The 19,072-nt window shown below is 42.8% G+C and overlaps 1 protein-coding gene across 1 annotated transcript in view; it reads left to right on the top strand.

The window, feature by feature from the left end:
* The first annotated feature begins 692 nt into the window (after positions 1-692).
* ahdc1 (AT hook, DNA binding motif, containing 1) overlaps positions 693-19,072 on the top strand; it is a 30,007-nt gene continuing 11,627 nt past the window's right edge. The window contains exon 1 of the mRNA XM_053863943.1: positions 693-1,142. The gene's annotated coding sequence lies outside the window, so the exon portion shown is untranslated. The remainder of the gene's footprint in view (positions 1,143-19,072) is intronic.

Raw genomic sequence — 19,072 nt, 5'->3', positions numbered from 1 at the left:
TTATTTCAGCATTTTTTTATAATTGTGTCGTTAAAATAGGAACTGCAGCTGCTTAGTGTAAAGCATTATTACGATTTTTCGTTGTTTGATATATTAGAATGGGTTTAAGAAAAGCGTATTATTTTTGTAAATATGTGGCACTGCTTTATGACCAGTCATAAAGGTAAGTATTTATTTGTTTTAGATTTAGACTTATTTAGATTTAGTTCTAATGCACTATAATTGAATATTCATTACAAATTACAACAATATTTTTAATTACTATATAATCGTTAGTCAACAACTGAACTAGTCAGGGAATTTATGTCGCACATTCAACATATTACCTAGTTCTTTAGCCCATTTGTCATCATTGTTGCAGAGAAAATCCTAATATATATAAACTTAATTCATCGACGTATTGGGTTAACAGCTACTTGAGGATCGATTGCTGTTGAAACTCACCAGTTGAAGCTGTTTACTGAAGTCTGCCAACAAAAGAAACACCTTGCAAAACACTCTTCGTCTTTCTGTGGTCATAAATATCGCTTTACGCGCAATAGAATGTGTTTTCAATTCAACCAGTTCTGACGCGTTATCGGTATTTTTGCCAGTCTCAATTCTTCCTCCACTTCCCATGATTCATAGCGAGTGACGCGCGGCCATCTATGGGTGCCCGGATGTTTGGAAAGCAGACAGGTTGAACAGTCACGGAGGAGGGAGGCAGAGAGCTGGAACTGCGGAGCAGCGCGTTCCGTGTTTGCCTCCTCAGTCCCGGGAAGTCCCGGTCTGTCACCCAAACAACACCCCGGAGCTAATAAGCCTTCATGTCAACCCCGTAGACAAGGACAAGAATGTAAACCAACGTCATTTCTTTCAAAATATTCACCATTTTCAACGCTCGTGGTATTTTTTTTCATCGCTTTCGCGTCCCCGTTGGTCCGAGGACTGGTCTCCAGCGTGCGACAACAGGAGGAGAACTCACGTAAGAGGACCGTCGGGGCGTGAGGAGAACGACCCCCGGGAGATGAAGCGGGCTGACGGCGGTGACAGCAGTCCAGGTAACAGCACCAGGAGTGGGAAGAAGGAGGAGAAGCGCCGCCGCCGCCGCCGCCGCCGCTGCTGCTGCAGCTCCACAGCCGCTGCCAGGCTCCACACTCCGGGTGAGTTTAAATGGCTCGAGCCTGCTCGTTGTCGAGTTTTGAATTGTTCCTGGTGAACATGCAGATGGACGAGTGTGGACCCGGGGCGCCTCCTGGTTTACCATGCATTTGTTAGCAGTGATTACATAAAGTACATGACAGCGGCACCAGCCTCAGCACAGGTGCTGTCACATGCCTCATACACCTTCAGTTTGAGGGAGCTGCATGTGGTAATAACGAGTGTCTTTTGGGGTCTCTCTGACGCCCCCCCGCCCCCCGCCTCCACCGTCAGTCGCCGGGAGGTGAAGGCGGGACACGGGCACGTCCTGCAGTGGCAACAGGGGCCAGAGACAGACCACACTCTCTGAGGTGATCATCAGCCCTGTGCTTAATCGTGCGGGGGGGCGGTGACAAAGGACGACAAAGTGCCGAGCAAACTCAAAGAGAGGAGACGAGAAGTCAATGTCAGTGTCTGGCCGGTGACAGTTTGTTATTTAAGGGCCCCTGAGAGACGTGCCCTGGCCGTCCTAGCACAGGTGCAGTTAGTATGCAGAGTGGGTCTCTCTTATCTGTCTGTCTGGTTGATGAGTGAATTCTCCACTCATCCCCACTTGGTCATAATGAATAATTTCAGCCCTCTGAATGCAGGAATGAAAAGGAAATGGTTCCACTTTGGCATGCAGCTGCCGTCTGTCAGACTTGTCTTGAGTGAATTGCCCCCTGCGTGTGCGCGCGTGCGCGTGTGGCAGGGAGAATGTGAACGTCTAACAGCTTAGGCCTTTTGTGCTTCCTACCTGTGTGAACAGGACTAGTTGTCATAGCAACGGCCTTGTAGCTCCGTTGATGTTCCTCCTGTCCTCATTGGCAGGGTCAGTGCACCTAACACGCCACGCTCGTCTCAGAGCGCCACGTGTGTGTGCGTGCGCGCGTGCGTGCGTGCGTGTGCTCCAGAGCTACCTTTTGTTTGTGATGTGCTGCATTCTGTGTGGGTTGATGACACTGTGTGTGTGTGTGTGTCGCAGTGTCACAAAGATATACCCTGCTGATATGACAGCCGACATCTCAACCAATCACCTGTGTGTTTTTTTTCTTTTCCTCTCGGCCTATCAGCATGTGGGGCTGCTGTAGTCAGACTTGATATGGAGGTCGTCATGGAGATTGAGGAGACAAGAATGGACACAAATATATATATATGGTGTACAATGTAATAGTCCGACTGAGAACATAGACAATGGAAGTGGAGAAAGAGCAACCTGTTGAATGGTCTGGTCTGTGCCGTTGAATTAATCATCTTCGCAGTGCACCACGCAGGCACATTGTGAGGCACTTAAGAAGCCAAATAAGATCAAGAATTGATGAAGCTGACTCATCTAATAGAATTCTTGATGGAAATGTTTGTCAAAACTGGCAAATATTTTGCTCTTCCTCCAGATGTTTCATTCCAGCAGTTAGTAAAATATATCTGCCGCGTCTGAGGGAGAGGGAAGGCACCGCTGAATTAGCAATGACTCAGGCCCATTATTACTCAGCACTTGAAATACATCCCAAATTCTTTGAAGAATATCTAATTAAGGGAACAATTAGCGCAGATTGAAATGTAGTAACAGTATTTTTGGATACGTTGTGAAATCGCTTCTCGGGACTTTCAAAACTCTGCGGAGCAAAAAAGAAAAAAAAGATATAACTGGGAATAATTAAAAACATATGTTTGAAGTTGTGTGTGCGAATCGCGAGCTCCCCTCATGGTGAAGTGTGTTTCATGATCCAAAATATCTCCCGCTTCTTTTTGGTGCAACTCCACATGTCTTATTCACTCTAAAACAATTCAGTGTGTGTTGGAGTGGAGACTTGAGGAGACTTAAACAAAATCCAGGACTACAGCACGGTGGGGCAGTGGCAAGCGCTGCGAGAGGGTCATAGGTTCAATTTCAGTTTGAGGCTATTCTTGGATTCTGATTTCTTCCCAGAGTCCAAAAAACGTAAGAAGGTTCATTGATCACTCCAAATGTTAAACACCTCCAAGGTCAAGCCTTTTAAATGAATGCAGTCTTTCATAATAATCTTCATCAATTGAGCCATAACAAGCACTCATATTGACTCCCGAGGGCCAGTTTAGTGGTGAGACGTCCTAAAATTCACTTCATGTAAGACATTTCTCTGAGGTTCTAGTCATTAGGTCGGCATTGTTGATGAGTCACTTTCAACATCTGCTCGGCCCTCAGCTTACGTCATCACTCGTGGATCAGACAAATGATCAATTGTTATTGTAAATTAAACCTTCTCAGAACATCCAGTCTTATTGAGAAGATCCAGAAAGTCAAATGGACACCACATAAAGTCCACTAAGAACCTGAAAAAGAGAACTCTTGCCATTATGTCAAGCTAACATTCAATAAAGACCCTTGTTCAATATGCACCTGAGATATACATTCATCTTCCGGGCGGTTTGATTTTCTCAGACAGAATTTTCTCCCAGCTATTGACCTTCTCCTAACAAAGGCAGAAATGTTTTGGTTGAGGCTTTTGCGGTGATGTTTTCATAAAATGAGGTGGTGATGAGAAGTCTGGTGGAACGGCAGACACCTTGAATCTCTTTTTGAAAAAGTTTGCGCACTTTTGTCGCGATTGTTCACCAAAGATTAGAAACGGCAGCACTTAAATTAGAAAAACAAAATCAGCTCCTGTTAGTGGAAATGTCGCTGTCATGTTTGCAAAATGTTTTCTGCTCTAATTAAAACGTCTACATCCTCATCACCACAAATGTGGCAGGGAGTCCTCCTTATAGTCGCAGTTTTGCAGGAAACTTCATTTCCAAAAAGCATTAGAGGACGATGGCGTTCATCCATACCGGTGATCTATTGTCTTAATAACAACCACTTTATATATTACAGCCAAGGTTCAAGATGTGCTGTGTCATTATCTAGTCATTATATTACATTAAATATTGGTGTGGCTCATTGTACTGCTGCGACTGAAGTGATTATTCCTTTCTTAAACACGTGAAAGTGTTGCTTCTGCAGAGTTTAATTTCATATTTAAACAGAAAACACTTATCACTTTTCCTCCTCGATACTGACTGAACACTGACCCACTAAAGAATCCAGTTTGCATTTTCAGATGCCAGATAAATGCTAGTTAGAGCAGCTATCGTTGGTAATGGAAAGTGAAATGGAAAATCAAAACACACCAGAATCATAAATTGAATGTCATTTAAAAAAGAGAGATGTTTTGTTTCTGAAAGATGTTGATTACTGCACTTAGCTTGCCTTGAAGCTGAGACTCTGCTTGGTCTGTATTCTGGATGCTCAGTTTCAAGTTCAGTTGAAATATGTTTTAAAAGCACTTCTGCTTTTAATGACTTCTACTTGCATGTGTGTATTTTGAAGCATTCAGTAAATTATCATTTTAATTATTATTTAAATGATTCTAGATTTTACTCCCTGCTTTTATGTATATGTTTATTTTTCTTTTACCAGTCTTACTTCACTTTATATTGAATGATTTTTGATCAAACCTAAAAAAACTTTATTTTATTTATGAATTGTATTTATTATTTTATTGAAAATATTTAAACCATATTAAATGATAATCTCATTTCTTGAGAATATATTTTTAAACTACCGCAAAAGTTTCCTTTCTCATGAGTATAATTAAAAAAAAAAATCTCCAAACTCTTATTTTGAAAAAAAGTACTTTCGAAAGCTACATTTTTAAATGGAATTATTTATTTCCCACTTAATATGCATCTTATCAACCTATTGACGTGCTGTTTTCACAGTAAATGACTTATTCTGATGCTGCAAGTAAAAGTTTAAGTCCAGCAATGTCAAATTGCTGATTCATTCTGAAAAAGAAATCTCCTGAAAGGACTTTCATTCCATAAAGGGACCCTGGAAACTTATTGAGCTCTTACTGGGGGAGGACAGAAGTGGTCTGAGGATGTACCCCCACTGGGGGGCACCTGAACTAAACTCTTTCAACTCTGAGTTGAGTTATACTTTCAGCCTCTCCTGGATGAATGAGCTCGAATGAGTCTAATGAATGAGTCGAGGCATCCTGCAGAGAAGACTCATTTGTATCTGCGATCTTATACTTTCAGTCGGGTGAGAGTCGGAGCACAGATAAACGGGCCAATCGAGAGCTTCGCCTATCAAAGTAAACAAATAAACAAATCTGTAAACAGATATTCCTTCGGGCTTGTCCATCCTTTACTAAATTCCTTCTCAATAATTCACCGTGTCATTGCATCTTCAGACTGTCAACGACTTACCTGCTACATACATACGTCAAGATGCCGCAGACTAACCAGGGAAGCGATGTGACTGTAGGAACCTTTGCAAGCGACGCTGGTGTCACTGTCTCACTATTTAGCTGACTGCAGCGAACGATTTTGTCCTGACACCCATTAATCAAATTGTCACCTGAAGTGAAATAACTTTTGCCACGGGCAGGTAATCTAGTTCAACTCCCACCCACGCTCGGGCAAGTACACAAACACACACGGATGCACCCACGCATACAGCTAGCATTTAATATTAGTGTGAGCAGTGTTTGTATGCTCCATTCTGTCGCCTCCCACACACTACATTCATAAAACGGCTCTCTCACCGACTGACTCCATACAAGACATCTCCCTTTCTCTTTCTTAAGCGCTCTCTTCCCTCCATCTCCTTGTTTCCTCCTCTACATCCTATCTGACTTACTTACACTTCTCCTTGTCTCTCTCACCCCCTGCCACCTCTCCACAGGGCTGGTTGGAGCCGGTTTAAGTCTGACAGTGGAGAGGAAGCTTCGACCTCTCACCTCCGGAGGATGGAGAGAGGGAGGGAGGAAGGGGTGAGGAGGAGGGTGAAGCTGCGAGAGGCGAGGGAGAGGTCAAAGAACAGGAGGGATTTGTGAGGAAGGAGGGAGGCTGAGTGGGGGATGTGTGTGTGTGGGGGGTCAGGGAGGAGAAACTAGTGATAAATGAAGGAGCGTGGCAGGATGGAGGGATGAGGAGAGACTGGGCTGGTGAGAGGATGGGTAGAGCGTGAAGCTGTTGTGTACCTCCCTAACAAGCTGGACAGAATCGGCTCAATTATTAAAGAGGAGTGAGAGACGGGGAGCGCACGCGTGCTCAAACGTCTCTGTCACACAATGCCGTCTCTCACATCGACACAGATCAGCACTCACTTATTAGCATGTGCTATGATGTCTCTGTTGTGCGTCAGCAGATGGAGTCTTTGTTTTAATTCTGCATGTTAAAAAAAAACAAAACAGTGAGTCAGACTTGTTAGCGATTCTCCTCAACAACCCCAAACACACCCGTCTGCACACGCCCCTCCCTCGCCCCCGTCTCCTGATGTTCCACCGGCGTGACTTCAGTATCACCCCATCAATGTGAACAGATCATCGCCCACCGTGATTATGGTATTCGCCCGTCTTCCTCATTCATTCTGTCATAGTCGTTCTCCCTTTCCCCTTGCTTCCATATTATGGTGACACACTGAATGCTCAAACATTCGGAAAGTTGTGCCTCCTTCTTAAGGTGGCGAGAAAGTGTCTTAAATGTCATTTTAATTTTGTGACTGATATAGTACAAAGCAAAGATAAAAACATTATTATGCCTAAAATATAATTCAATTGTATATTATTTATGAAATAATAATAAATAATTCTGTATCGTACGATAAACCTCTGTATAAATCTTGAATATTGGAAGATCTTATAAACACTTTCATTGTATACTATCTCTCTCTCTCTTTCTCTCTCTCTCTCTCTCTCTCTCTCTCTCTCTCTCTCTCTATATATATATATATATATATATATAAAATAATTCCTGTGACTGATCTATCTGATCTAAGATCTATTTACTTTTTGTGAAAAGTTTTATTTGAATTTGTCTGACTTATGACTTTTTTATTCCAAAAAATACATTTAAAATGACTGTCTCTTAATAGTGCCAGAAACGACATTTTCCATTAAACATTAATCATATTTAGTCTAAAATGTATTCTGCTTATTCATGGTTCTCCGGGGTTTGAGAGGAGCTGGATCCAATCCCAGTCAGAGGGAGCGGGAGGAGACGCTGGTCAGGTAGACAGTCCAGTGGAGTTTTATTCCACGGCCGAACCTCTCTCCACAGTGGCTGAGCATTTGCCGATTGAGACGTCTTTGTTTTAAGTTCTGTGTTAATGGCATCTTTAATACAGTGAGTCAGACAAAACACACCCCAGTTTGGGTTCTCCACCAACTTTAACATAATTCCATCACCCAAACATAAGACTATAAATTCCCTCTGTGATTATAGTTTTCACCACCTCTCTTTCATTCTTTCCTCCTGTTCTGCCTTTCCCCCTTCTCTTTCTTCTTTTCCCTCCTTCTTTGAGGAAGTGTATTCCCCCAAGGGACACAAAGATCTGCTACCTTCCAGGAGATAAAGTGTGCATATGTGCGCGGGCCGTGCTGTGTGTTCTCCACATGTGTACGAGCCAAGATGAGAGTGTGTGTGTGTGTGTGTGTGTGTGCGCGTGTGAGGGAAAACACACACTTCTCAGAGACAGACAGAGAGAGAGGGCTAGGGAGGAGAAAGTGAAGAAGAGAAGCAAGAGACTGTGATGGGGGAGGAGAGAGGAAGAGATAAGGAGACAGGGAGAAAGGGGAAGATGGATGAATGTACTGCACAATATGTGCCTGTGTGTGAGAGAGGTGGAGACGGTGGAGTGATGCAGGTAGACGTAGAGGGACAGGAGTTTCTTATACTCTCAGCTGAAGACGTAATTTCATGATGGTGTGTGGGTGTGTGTTGCCTTCATGATGCTCGGGGCCATAGCTGAAGAGTGTTGTGTCATGAGTGTGTGTGTGTGTCTTTGTGGAGTGTATGGCTGATGAGCTGTCAGTACCTACAGTTGGAATGTTCACAAAACGGCCATTGTTGTTCAAACAGCCAGCAGCTTTCTCCTTGGCAACGGGTGCTGCTGCAGCGTTTCCCACAGCAACTGTGGAACAGGAGTATGGAGGGAGGAGATGAAGGAGGAGGGGAGACGGGGCGGGGGGAGTCAGGAAGTCAGGGCCGCAGCGCGGGGCCCCTCTCCAAAACTCTGCTCTCAAGGTCCGACGTCATGTGTGGAAGTGTGCGTGCGGTTTTCATTTCTGTGTGTGAGACGGAGTGTGTGTGTCTGTGTTCACCTGTCGGAGGTGCAACTGTGAGCGTCGCCCTGTTAAAGATGTTTTCTTTATCCTCATGTATTTCCGTGCAAGCGTGTTGTTTGTGTTGAGTCTGTACACATGTGCACACTTTTAGCTGTACCCAGCTGGGGAGGCTGGTCACATGACCCAACTGAAGAGCAGCCAGGAAGCAGCCTGCAGGAGAGTGAGAGCGAGCGAGAGAGAGAGAGAGAGCGAGGAGATAGTGTCAGGCTCAGTCGAAGACGAGAGGGGGGTGATGGGAGAAGGTACATGTGTGCTGTGGCAGAGATATTGGGACGGGGGTGGGGGGGAGGAGGAAGTGGCAATACGGTTCCCTCGTCTTAAAATAACTACAGTAGTTTGCCTCGGAAACAACAGGAGACCAAGGAGGGGCAATTTGTCTTTGCATTGGGGGCAACATAGAACCAACAATCATAGATGGGAAAGACTATGATGGGAAAATGTAATGATTTGGGACACAATTACTGAGAAAAAAATATGATTATCAGCAGTGGAACAGTATTCTGCAACCGATTATCGTTGATAATTGGAGTCAAATGTAGGAAATATTACGATGAAATTGGCATTGGCATTATTAAGCCAGAATGATAATTTCAATTCCTCATTGAAGATGCAATTACAAGTTGAATTAATAAAATATTTTTATTTCAGGTGTAAATGGTGAAAGGTTTGCACTATAATCTTCAAATAATAATAATATAACAATAATGTAAAAATATATACTAATATATTATTTGAAAAATATGAGGCTGGTGGTTTATTTTAGAAAAAAGCTTATGACGAAGAAAATTGTATTTAATAATATACTGAAGAAAGTTCTAAATGGAAGGGAAAGTTGCATGCACGGGTCACGTGATATACAGTACTTGACAGTTGATGGTGTATGAGATTTTGCGTGCAGGCAGCGGGAGGAGCAGGTTTCTGTTTCCAGCTCTGGTCTCCTGTGTGCATCCATGGCCCAGGCTGAGTCCGGATCTGGTCTGTGTGAAGTTTGTTTACGTTGAGAAGTCTGTGTGTGACAGTGTGTCGGTCTGACGCTGAGTTTGCCTCCACATGCAGCTCATGTCCTGCTCTCATCTGTATGCCTCGTGTGTCGTGTGCGTGTGTGTGTGCGAGCGCACACGGGCTCGGGCCTGGCGGGAGACGCACGTTCATGATGAAGATCATTAGGAATTTCCTGCAGCTGTTGATGAGGGTGGGTGGAAGAGCGGTCAGAGGGAGGGAGTTGGATGATAAGGGAAAGGTTGGATGTGCTGGCTGATCTGCATCATACCGTGGTCCAGGTTATCACGTCGCATGACGACGACACAGATGAGACAGTCTCCTATCACTAACCTCTGAAAAAATATGGGTTTCTCATCATTAGTTCATTCTTCAATGGGTTCATTGTTTGTTTTTGTCTCAAACGTGCTCATTTTCAAATGGTAAAACATTATATTTTCAACCGCACGAGTAGTTTTGATTGTCCTTTTTTCAAGTTAAACAAATCCCATAATTGACAATGACTTATTTTAGTCGCTCTTAGCAAGAAATGTTTACCTGTAGTGTGTTACTATTTAAATGATCCAGTATTTGTTCTAGTTAATTAATAATACAAAGCTATATGTATATAATTGTGGATGTAGCATTGTTGTAGAGAATTTTGTTTGAATTAATGTAATTTAATTTTTTGATTTTATTTTTTTCTATTAACTTTTATGTTTTATTTTTCCCCCAATTTTCTCAATTTTATTCTTTACATGTATTTCAAAAAGAAATGGTAATGCAGCATCTTTAAAATAATCTAATTAAAATTTTTTTTTTTTTTTATTGACATTTTCCTCTTTTCACATGACACACATTTGTTTGTCTAAAGAAATAAATTGGGTTTTTATGTTTTTTTTCCCCCATTATTAAAAAAAATACAATTATAACGCAGTGTTTTGATTCCATTTTGAATTTCATTGTTCAACTTTCCCTGGCATTTCTAATTCTTCACAGATGATGGTACTTTGTTACATTTACTGAATTTAATTTTGCCTTTGACATCTAAATAATAAAATAATGTTGACTTCTCTTTTCATAAAAGTTGCTGTGACGTATGACTTAATTGCACTTGTTATGGTTCTGCTATTGTCGTAGTTCATTTGGGTCAAACTAGTTTATAGCTATTGACTGTCCCCTCATGGCGATCTGCTTCATCTTCAGAAAAATGAACTGCCCTTTTCCCAAGCAAATGTTTTTGTTTATGATGCACAGACATGGAACCACACACAAACAAAATGGTCGTTAAAATAAAGTGAGGCACAAACACACTGAGTTTTGGACAAGCAACAGCTCGGAGTCGCTTTAAATTGGGGATACTTTAGAAAGGTCAAGAGCTGCTGAGAAATACTTTCACTGATGCTCAAAGTACAAGATCAATGCACATGCAAACACAAGTCATCTCCAGCATCTTTAAGACCAAAAATAGAAAACATATTTCATCCGTCATTATTTTAGCGTTTGACCTCAGTTGGCCGCAGATGCTGTCGGACCGGCTGTAAGTGGTCCACATGGGGGGGAAAAAAAACCTCATCCCTGACAATAAGCCGACTTCAGTTCCTCTTATTAGGGCACTTAAGAGACCTCAAATGGAGCAAACCAGACGCTAGGCTTTTGTCATTATCTCTGCTGTCGGCTAATCGCTCACACCATCGTTGTGCTTCATAGACAAACTGGTTATGTATTTAAATCACTTATATTTATCAGGTTGTGTCACGCTTATATAACTCCAACACTTTTAAATAATTTAATCTCATACTTTGTGTATTTACTTCCAATCTTGGCAAGTTGAAATGTTGTTATTTTTTCTGCACTGAATGTACGCTCACAGTCTTCAACATCTTTGCATGCAAATGTAGTGCCTTTGGATTCTTAAAAGTTGAGTGTTTGTGATGGTGTTTTCACCATGATTTGAGATGTTCACTATTTCAAATGGTTTGAATTGATCAGTGGTTCTCAGGTGGTTCACATGTCTTAATATATCATCATACACTGGAATATACTTCATGCCGAGATCCCAAGAATTAGGAATAAATGAGAAGAAATGTAATTGAGAGCTGTCAGTCTGGAAAAGTTATAATACCATTTCTAAAGCTCCAGTGAGCCACAGTGAGAGCCATTATCCACAAATGTGGAAAACATGGAACCGTGGTGAACCTTCCCAGGAGCAGGCGGCTGAGCCAAATTACCCCTGGAGTACAGCAACCACTTATCCAAGAGGTCACATGAGACTCCAATACCGCATCCAAGGAAGCACAGGCATTGCTTGCCTCACTTAAGGTCAGGGTCCGTGACCCCACTGTAGGAAGGAGACTTGGCGAACATGGCCTTCGTGGCAGAGTTGCAGGATGAAAACTACTGATGAGCAAAAAGAACATCGAGGCTTGTCTTAAAACATTATCCTTGAGAAAATCAAGAAATCCTTTGTGGGACGATGAGACAGAAGAACGTTTTCAAAGGTGTGTGTCCCATTACATCTGGATTCAAACTAACACCACATTTCAGCTAAAGAACCAAACACCAACAGTAGAATACAGTGGTGGTAGTGAGGGAAGACTTGATAAATGGAACCATGAATTCTGCTGTCTCACAAAACAAAGAAGAGAATGTTTGTGACCTCTAGCTGAAGCAAAATGAGTTCTGTAAAATAAAAAAATGTCTCTCATGTAGCTTTTCCCATGCTAATCCAGCAACCAAAGTGTGTTATGCTACGTCATCCTTTCACGCACTCAGTCATATAGTGACGGCAGTAAGACCATCAGAACCATAGTGAGCAAGCATTTGGTGTCTTGCTCAAAGACACACTGGGGTCATGCGTTATTTACTTTAATAATTCTTTCATAGAAAATCTGGCAACCCACTCCCCCAGACACAGCGCCATGACTTCAGCAGTGACAGCGCCGTCTGATGACTAAGCAGGAGCGGTTCAATAGCTGTTTATGATTTCTCCTACGTGTCCTATGTTTGCTCTTCATTTAATCACTTTTGTTTCAAATATCAAGTGAGATGGTCTGTGCGGCTGCCTCAGTGGTCATGCTGATGCTTCAGTGTGAATTGTAAACTTCACTTTGCTTTCCATCGGCTGGCTTGCTGCCGGAGAGATCCATTGTACTGTGGATTAACGCGGAACCCAGTCTTGATGCATAAAGAAATAGAAGCCCCGTGTCTCTGAGTTTGGGGTCGGCGGTGCCCCACAACACTATGACAAAGGTTGGGCTCGTACAGTATTTTTTTTTCATGTGCTAACAGGGAGTCCAAAACCCCGCCCCGAGCCCGTAACCCTGAGGGGGGGCGGCGAGGGAAGTGCCAATTATTCCTCAGATTAGAAAGCAATGAGTTAGTTTTGAGAACGATTGTTTGAAGGTTTACTCCTGTCATCAGCGTCAGACATCCCGTCAATAGCAGCGCGCTTCCATGTCGCGAGTGTCGCGACTCACGAGATCTGGCTCACTGCGAGATTACGGCGGTAAACAAATATGCCGACCGCGATTGCCAAAATACAGTTGCCAAAGCTTAGAGAATCTGCAAATTTGGATCATATTTGGCGAAATGACCGGGCGGAAACACAATTACAAGTTGGGCATTATACATGCACTAATAATAATACATTATATACATTTAGGTCCTGCTGTCCGGGCGTCCGGTTTTGAGTGCTGGAGGCCATCCATTTTTTCATGTTTTGCAGTATACGGCATCCAAGACGCCCTCTAACTAAAAGCCTGCTGGGCCATAGATTAAATGCCAATGTGTCCCAGTAGGAGGACTTAGTTGACAGCGAGTGTATGCTTGGGGAGTGTGGTATCTACGGTATTAATTGGGTAGAGGTTTGATTGCTGACACTCTGCAGTAACAGTGACTGTCCAACAAATATTAACCAGTGAATAAATTCCTAAGCTTTCATGGTGTTGTGAGTCATTTGGACGCCCCAAAGGCATCTTGTGGAGTACATCATCGTCACATTACTCTATGACGCTTCACTACAGACTGCAAGTGATAGAAAAGTTCTGAGACTTTGTCCAAGTCATTGTACCTACATCAACAGCACGGACATGTCATTAGCTGCTGTGCCAATGTTCCTGGCTACTACAACTGTTTTTAGATTTAAATTTGTGAATACCTGTTCTTTACTCAAGTGTAATGACTAGTCATGGTCAACTGCTATCATGTTGATATGGAGAGTTTGTAGTCAGCTGTCCGGACTGTGGGCAGAGTAAATTAGTGCTTTGCTGTGAAAGAGTTCTTCCTCAAGGTAGGCTGAAGGTTTTTCATAAATCACAGTGAGCGCAGTCAAGCAACAGACTATTTATTGCATGGCATGAGAGTCACATGAGAGCTTCCCCTCTCAACCACACCAGAGTTTAAAAAATGGCCAGACAGTTGTGTTCCATGACTACCAGTGACACAGCGTCAAACCCGAAGGCTGAAACAGGAAGAGATTAAATGTATAAAACCCTTTGCTGCTGTAACAGTTATCGGTGCTTCAGCTGGGGTTTGTAGCAACATCGCAGGTCTGATGTGGCCCTGGGGGATAAAAGCTCAAATGATGCCCAACACCGCCAGCACGCTTTGACTCTGCCATCAAATCGGACTGAAGGGTTGGAACTAGCCATAGAACTGCGCATCACATCAAAATGCTTTGACAACATACTGACAGAACATATTCATTGGTTGTAAAATGCTGATTTTATCCAACAAGCTCCTTCTTTGTAGGTGGAACAGGGGAATATTGATAACAGACACGTTGGCCTGCAGCAGCCGCACATTCCTCTGCTCCACAACCTTTCCAAGGTAGGAGACACTGGTTTTGGCTAGTTTACAAGTAGCCAGATTTACTTTTAGTGTAGCCATCTTTTGGCGCCGAACATGGCTTGGATGTGGACAACATGTTCTTCCCAGTTGTCACTGTAAACCACAGCATCATCAAGACGGACTGCATCTCCTTCCAGCCACGAAACCAGATCATTTATTAAGTTAAAAAGTGGTCATTACCTAAACTTGAGTCAGAGTTTTCATCCAAAAGTTTATGAATAGCAGATACTATTTTGGCCCTTTCGGTCAAACAGCAGCTTCCAGTAGCCCTTCAGTAAATGAAACCAAGCCAGCACCGCTCGCATCGTCTTTTTTGTCGAGCAGAGACGCAGGATTTATAACACTGTTTACTTTTCAAAGTTCTGTACAAATTTGACCACCAAAACATTAGTCAACTCACAGCCAGAAATTGAAATTGCAGCTCTGCCATTTCCGAACATCTATTTCTGCTTCCACTACCTCATGATTTTCTTCAGAAACTTCAGAAAGCCTCACTGTTTATGAATGAAATGAGTCTATGAGCAAAAAAGCCATTCCCTTGATAATCGATCACTAAGCAATAGTCTTTTCTGGATCTATTACCCTTCCTCAAACTGACCTTAAATTAGTCCCACAATTCCATTGTCTTCAAGATCAGAGCAGCCAAACACGTAACTCATATTTGGATCATCTGGTTTGGTTTACGGGTCATTCATTATGGTAGGTTGTTAAATGCTGGCACATTTCTCTCTTTAGTTGTGGGAAGAAGGAAAATGCAATAGATAGTCGTAAGTCCTCTGAAGCCATAAATGATCTCAGTGTGCCAGAAGAAGCCCTCAGCTGTTTTCACCAAAACGAACACACTAAGAATATTATGTGCAGGACTTGACAGAATGGAACTACAGATGATCAGGTGTGACAGGTTATTGCTTCTGTGACTTATGCTGCTTCTGAAAGCCCTTGTTGTCGTGATAGACCCATGTTTTAAATAGGAAAAATATCGATTGTACAAGCAAGGTAAGTTTGTGGTTAGCTCTGCAACCTCACGTCAAGAAGAGGCAGCTCTAATGGTCCATTTATGCTCAACGCTACGTCCAGATCCGGATGGAGCCTTTTGTCTGTGCTCTGCGCTCATGTTTGTACCCACAAATCTTACGGAAACTGATCAGTCATAGCAGTACGACTGTAAATCGTTGGGCCAGTGATGCTGTAGAAGACGTAACAAAAATCATAATCTCTGCGATATATTTAACGTGATATATGTAACCCCACGATGCCTCTTGTTTGTTATCAGAGGTACATCATCAATACTTCTTCCACTCTGGGCTATGCGATCAGTGACGGTAATAATATTAGAAACTGACACTTTCGTAAGTATAGGGAGCATGAATTGGGCCTTAAGAATGAACCTACTTCTTTCCTACGGCCATGTTTACCCTGTGACAGCAGCAGTTCGAATGACTGAATGTGAGGAAATCGGACGATGCCGATCATTGCCTCGGTAAGGAAGAGCTGATGGTGTTTTAGTTGCTATGCCAGGTTGGTGAGCTACAGACTAAAGAGGAGTAGTACGAGCTAGGTTGCCTAGTCTGACTTTGTTATCTGTAATGCATGCCGTGTGCATTGAGAGGAATGCACATGCAACATGCACAAGCTCTTCATTGCAAGGCACCGTTTGCTGACGATGATGCCACCGTGGTCGCAGAACGTTTGTGTCTAGGAGAACATACTAAAAACTTGCAGAAATGAAATGAAATGGTGACTAAAACTTTTACATTGGCGTGAGAGTGCGTATGAATGGTCTGTCTGTAAGTGTCACCCGTGACAGGCTGGTGGGATAAGCTCCTGCTTCCTCTGATTGTCAGGGAATAAATAGGAAGTGATGATATGAATAAACAAAATGGACAGATGCCGTCAGGATGCACCCATCCAGCACCAAGTTAAGTGTGGTAAAGGATTCTTGTTCCATGTCAAATCTTGACCTTTGATCGTGACCTTGTACTACCAGTCTCTCACCAATCTTCTGAAGTGTAGCATGGGTGGGACCATTGCTTTAAACTTTAGCTTCCTCAGTAGCTTCTCCAGAATGATTTTTGGACACCAAATAAAAGTTGTTGTTCAAATGATAAATAGTCACAATATTGTGCCAAACAATGAATCCAGCCAAAACAGAATTAAACATTTGGAAGCAAATGGTTAGTTCTTCTAATTCTTACCTTCTTCCAGTGACAGATTTCAGATGTAACCCCTGCATTTAAAAATATGTCCACAAGCCAAACACATCCCTCTAAGGTGCCTAGCCCCAAACACATCTTAGCTTCTCCTCTTGGCTTTAGGTGCCACTAAGGAATTCATAGTCTTCTAGCTTGGTGAAGAACCATTTTTGAGTTTCCTATGTCACATTTGAATATGCTGCTTTCACTTCACGTGTCTCGCTGCAATATCTCCACACTTCTATGTTGACCTTTGCCCTTTCTACCTTTGACCAATCACAACACAGAGTGTGGTCAGACCGAGGAGATCGCAGCCTCAACTGAGCCACAGACATGTTCCACTACATGCAGGGTAAGTTAAGATTTATGGTGTATTTTACTCAAAGAAGCTTACTGTAGTGCTCCACTCAGCTCTCATATCAATTTAAAAGCCCCACAAATGAGTATAGTACTGGACCTTTAAGGGCACTTGAGAAAAGCAATGGACTCAAGTGTGGTCAGACTTTCATTCCAAATGAGTCCATTCATCCGATTAGAATAATACAAAAATGAATGGTACTTTAATATGTAGAAGGAGGTTGTCCAGACCATGAAGTCCGTGTGCATTTTTACATCTCACGATCCCTCCTTAAGTTGTGTGCTGCTTTGTTAGCATCCAAAATGGAACCTCCTGATAAAATGCTACAATCACAATAAAACTGCAGTTTGTTAGTAATAACTGCACTTTTATTTGGCATCGTTTAACATGGTCAAAGTCTTCAATTCGAGCTGAAGTGTGGAAAGTTGAACCTGCGTTGGACTGCTCTGAGCTAGTGTGTCATGAGTTCAGCTCAAGACACCAATTATTCATGACATTGCAGAAATCGGAAGAATATGAACTTCTACTTGAAGACGGAGATTATACAAGTGCATCTTTTATGTGGATGTTTGAATCCTCAAATAAATTTGTAACATTGAATATTTGATTTTTTTTCCTTTGGGAGGGGATGCTTTGTTTTTGGACTTTAAAAGTTTTTAGTTGCGATAGACAAGCAGCAGCTGAACCACAAATCTGAGCCCACCATTAAATTCTTCGTTGTAGTTCGAGCGTGTCCACAGAAGTTTGCAGCAGATGCTTCTCGACAATTAATGGTTAAGGATGAGGTGAGCTTGAAACATCCACAACTGCTGGTTGAATTTTCATTAGGGTGGTGTGAAGGAACCAGATGATGGCGGCAGCTGAGTTTCTGCACGGTGTCACTTGGTCTCAGTGGACCCTCTGACCCACTTCTCCCTCCCCACCTCTCGCCCCCTCCTGGCCTCACACACACTTTCTCCATCACTCCCCCCACACCCTCTGTTTCTATCTGTCTAAACCTCTCTGTGGAGCTCCCCCCCTTACCTCGCTTCCACCTACTCCCCCAACCCCCCAACACCTCACCATGCTGTTTCACTGCTGCTGCCTGTCTCTTAGCAACCACTGCACACCCGTTGGAGCTCAGTGAGTGCTTTTACAAACACACCCTGGAAGACACACTTATACACACCCACTCAAACACACACGCATGCACACTCCAGTTCCTCATTGAGGGTTGCTGCTGGCAGGCCTGTGACTCCGTGAGCCTTTGTGGCAGGAAGATAGCTGAAGAGAGAGCGGAGCAGATGTGCCATCACTTCCATCAGTCTTTACAACAGAACGACAAAAATGTCTTCTAACATGTGGAGGGAGTTAGTGTGAAACTGAAAACTTTTTGTGGCTGTAAAAGTTGTGGTGTACCAGTTCAGACTGAACATTAATATTTGCACACATTGCAGTTCCGCTTTCCTTGACCTTTAACCCTCTCACATCGGCGCACTTGGCCGAGCCTAGCTTTGCCTAAAGTCATGTAAGTTGCATGTGCTGCGCCACAGCATTAAACAGTGGTCAGAAGTTGGCAAAATGAGAGGCCTGTACTAACTGACCTAGAGCTGCCGTAGTGCAGTTGAGCAAGCAGAAAAGAGCAATTAAAAATTCACTGTTCAGGAAATATACATTTTGAACAATGATCATTTCTCCCTCAGATAAACTCTCTTGTGTTGAATGACGTTTTAAGTTCAGAAACATTTTCACATGCATTTGTCAATGTATAAACTAGTTTGATTTGATGTTCCTCTTCATTTATTCAGTCATCTGCAGATTGGAGAATCAGCATCTCCAAACCTTGTATGGTCGTTGTTGGTGGAAGAAGAGATTTTAGGAACATTTTGATCTTGTTTGCGAGTGTGATGATCAGCCAGTTACCTCTTTTCCATGGACTGGAAACTAACAGGCCAATTAAGTAAATTGGTAACGTGATTTTTCATTCGTGTTTATTCTCCAGTTTTAGCTCTGACTGCCAGGTTTTACTGGATTTTCAAGGTCAAACCAAAGTGCCTCAACAAGCATGAGTGCATGTATTTCATCCTCAGGTGATGCCTGTAGATGGTGCTGTTTGGTCCCCAGAGTTTTTGGACCGAGTGGTTGACTTGTTAGCTGGTGTTGGCTATTAAGAGTTATAACGCCTTTTATCCCAGAATATTAGGAGCTACTCCATAGAAGAGCTGGTTTTCTGACTGTGTTTGTCGCGACGCTCATCTGAACTGCATCATAATTGAACCTAGCTTTTCCATCACAATATAATGTCACGTCTTCCATGAAAAGTTTTCCAGGCACTACCTGCAGGTAGATAAACCATATGAGAAACAAACCAAATCTAAAGTTTACATCGTGACTAGGACTCA

Source organism: Synchiropus splendidus, chromosome 4, assembly GCF_027744825.2.
Source record: "Synchiropus splendidus isolate RoL2022-P1 chromosome 4, RoL_Sspl_1.0, whole genome shotgun sequence".
Lineage (NCBI taxonomy): Eukaryota > Metazoa > Chordata > Actinopteri > Syngnathiformes > Callionymidae > Synchiropus > Synchiropus splendidus.
The sequence above is the reverse complement of the archived record's forward strand: the minus strand, read 5'-3'. Positions and strand labels throughout refer to the sequence as shown.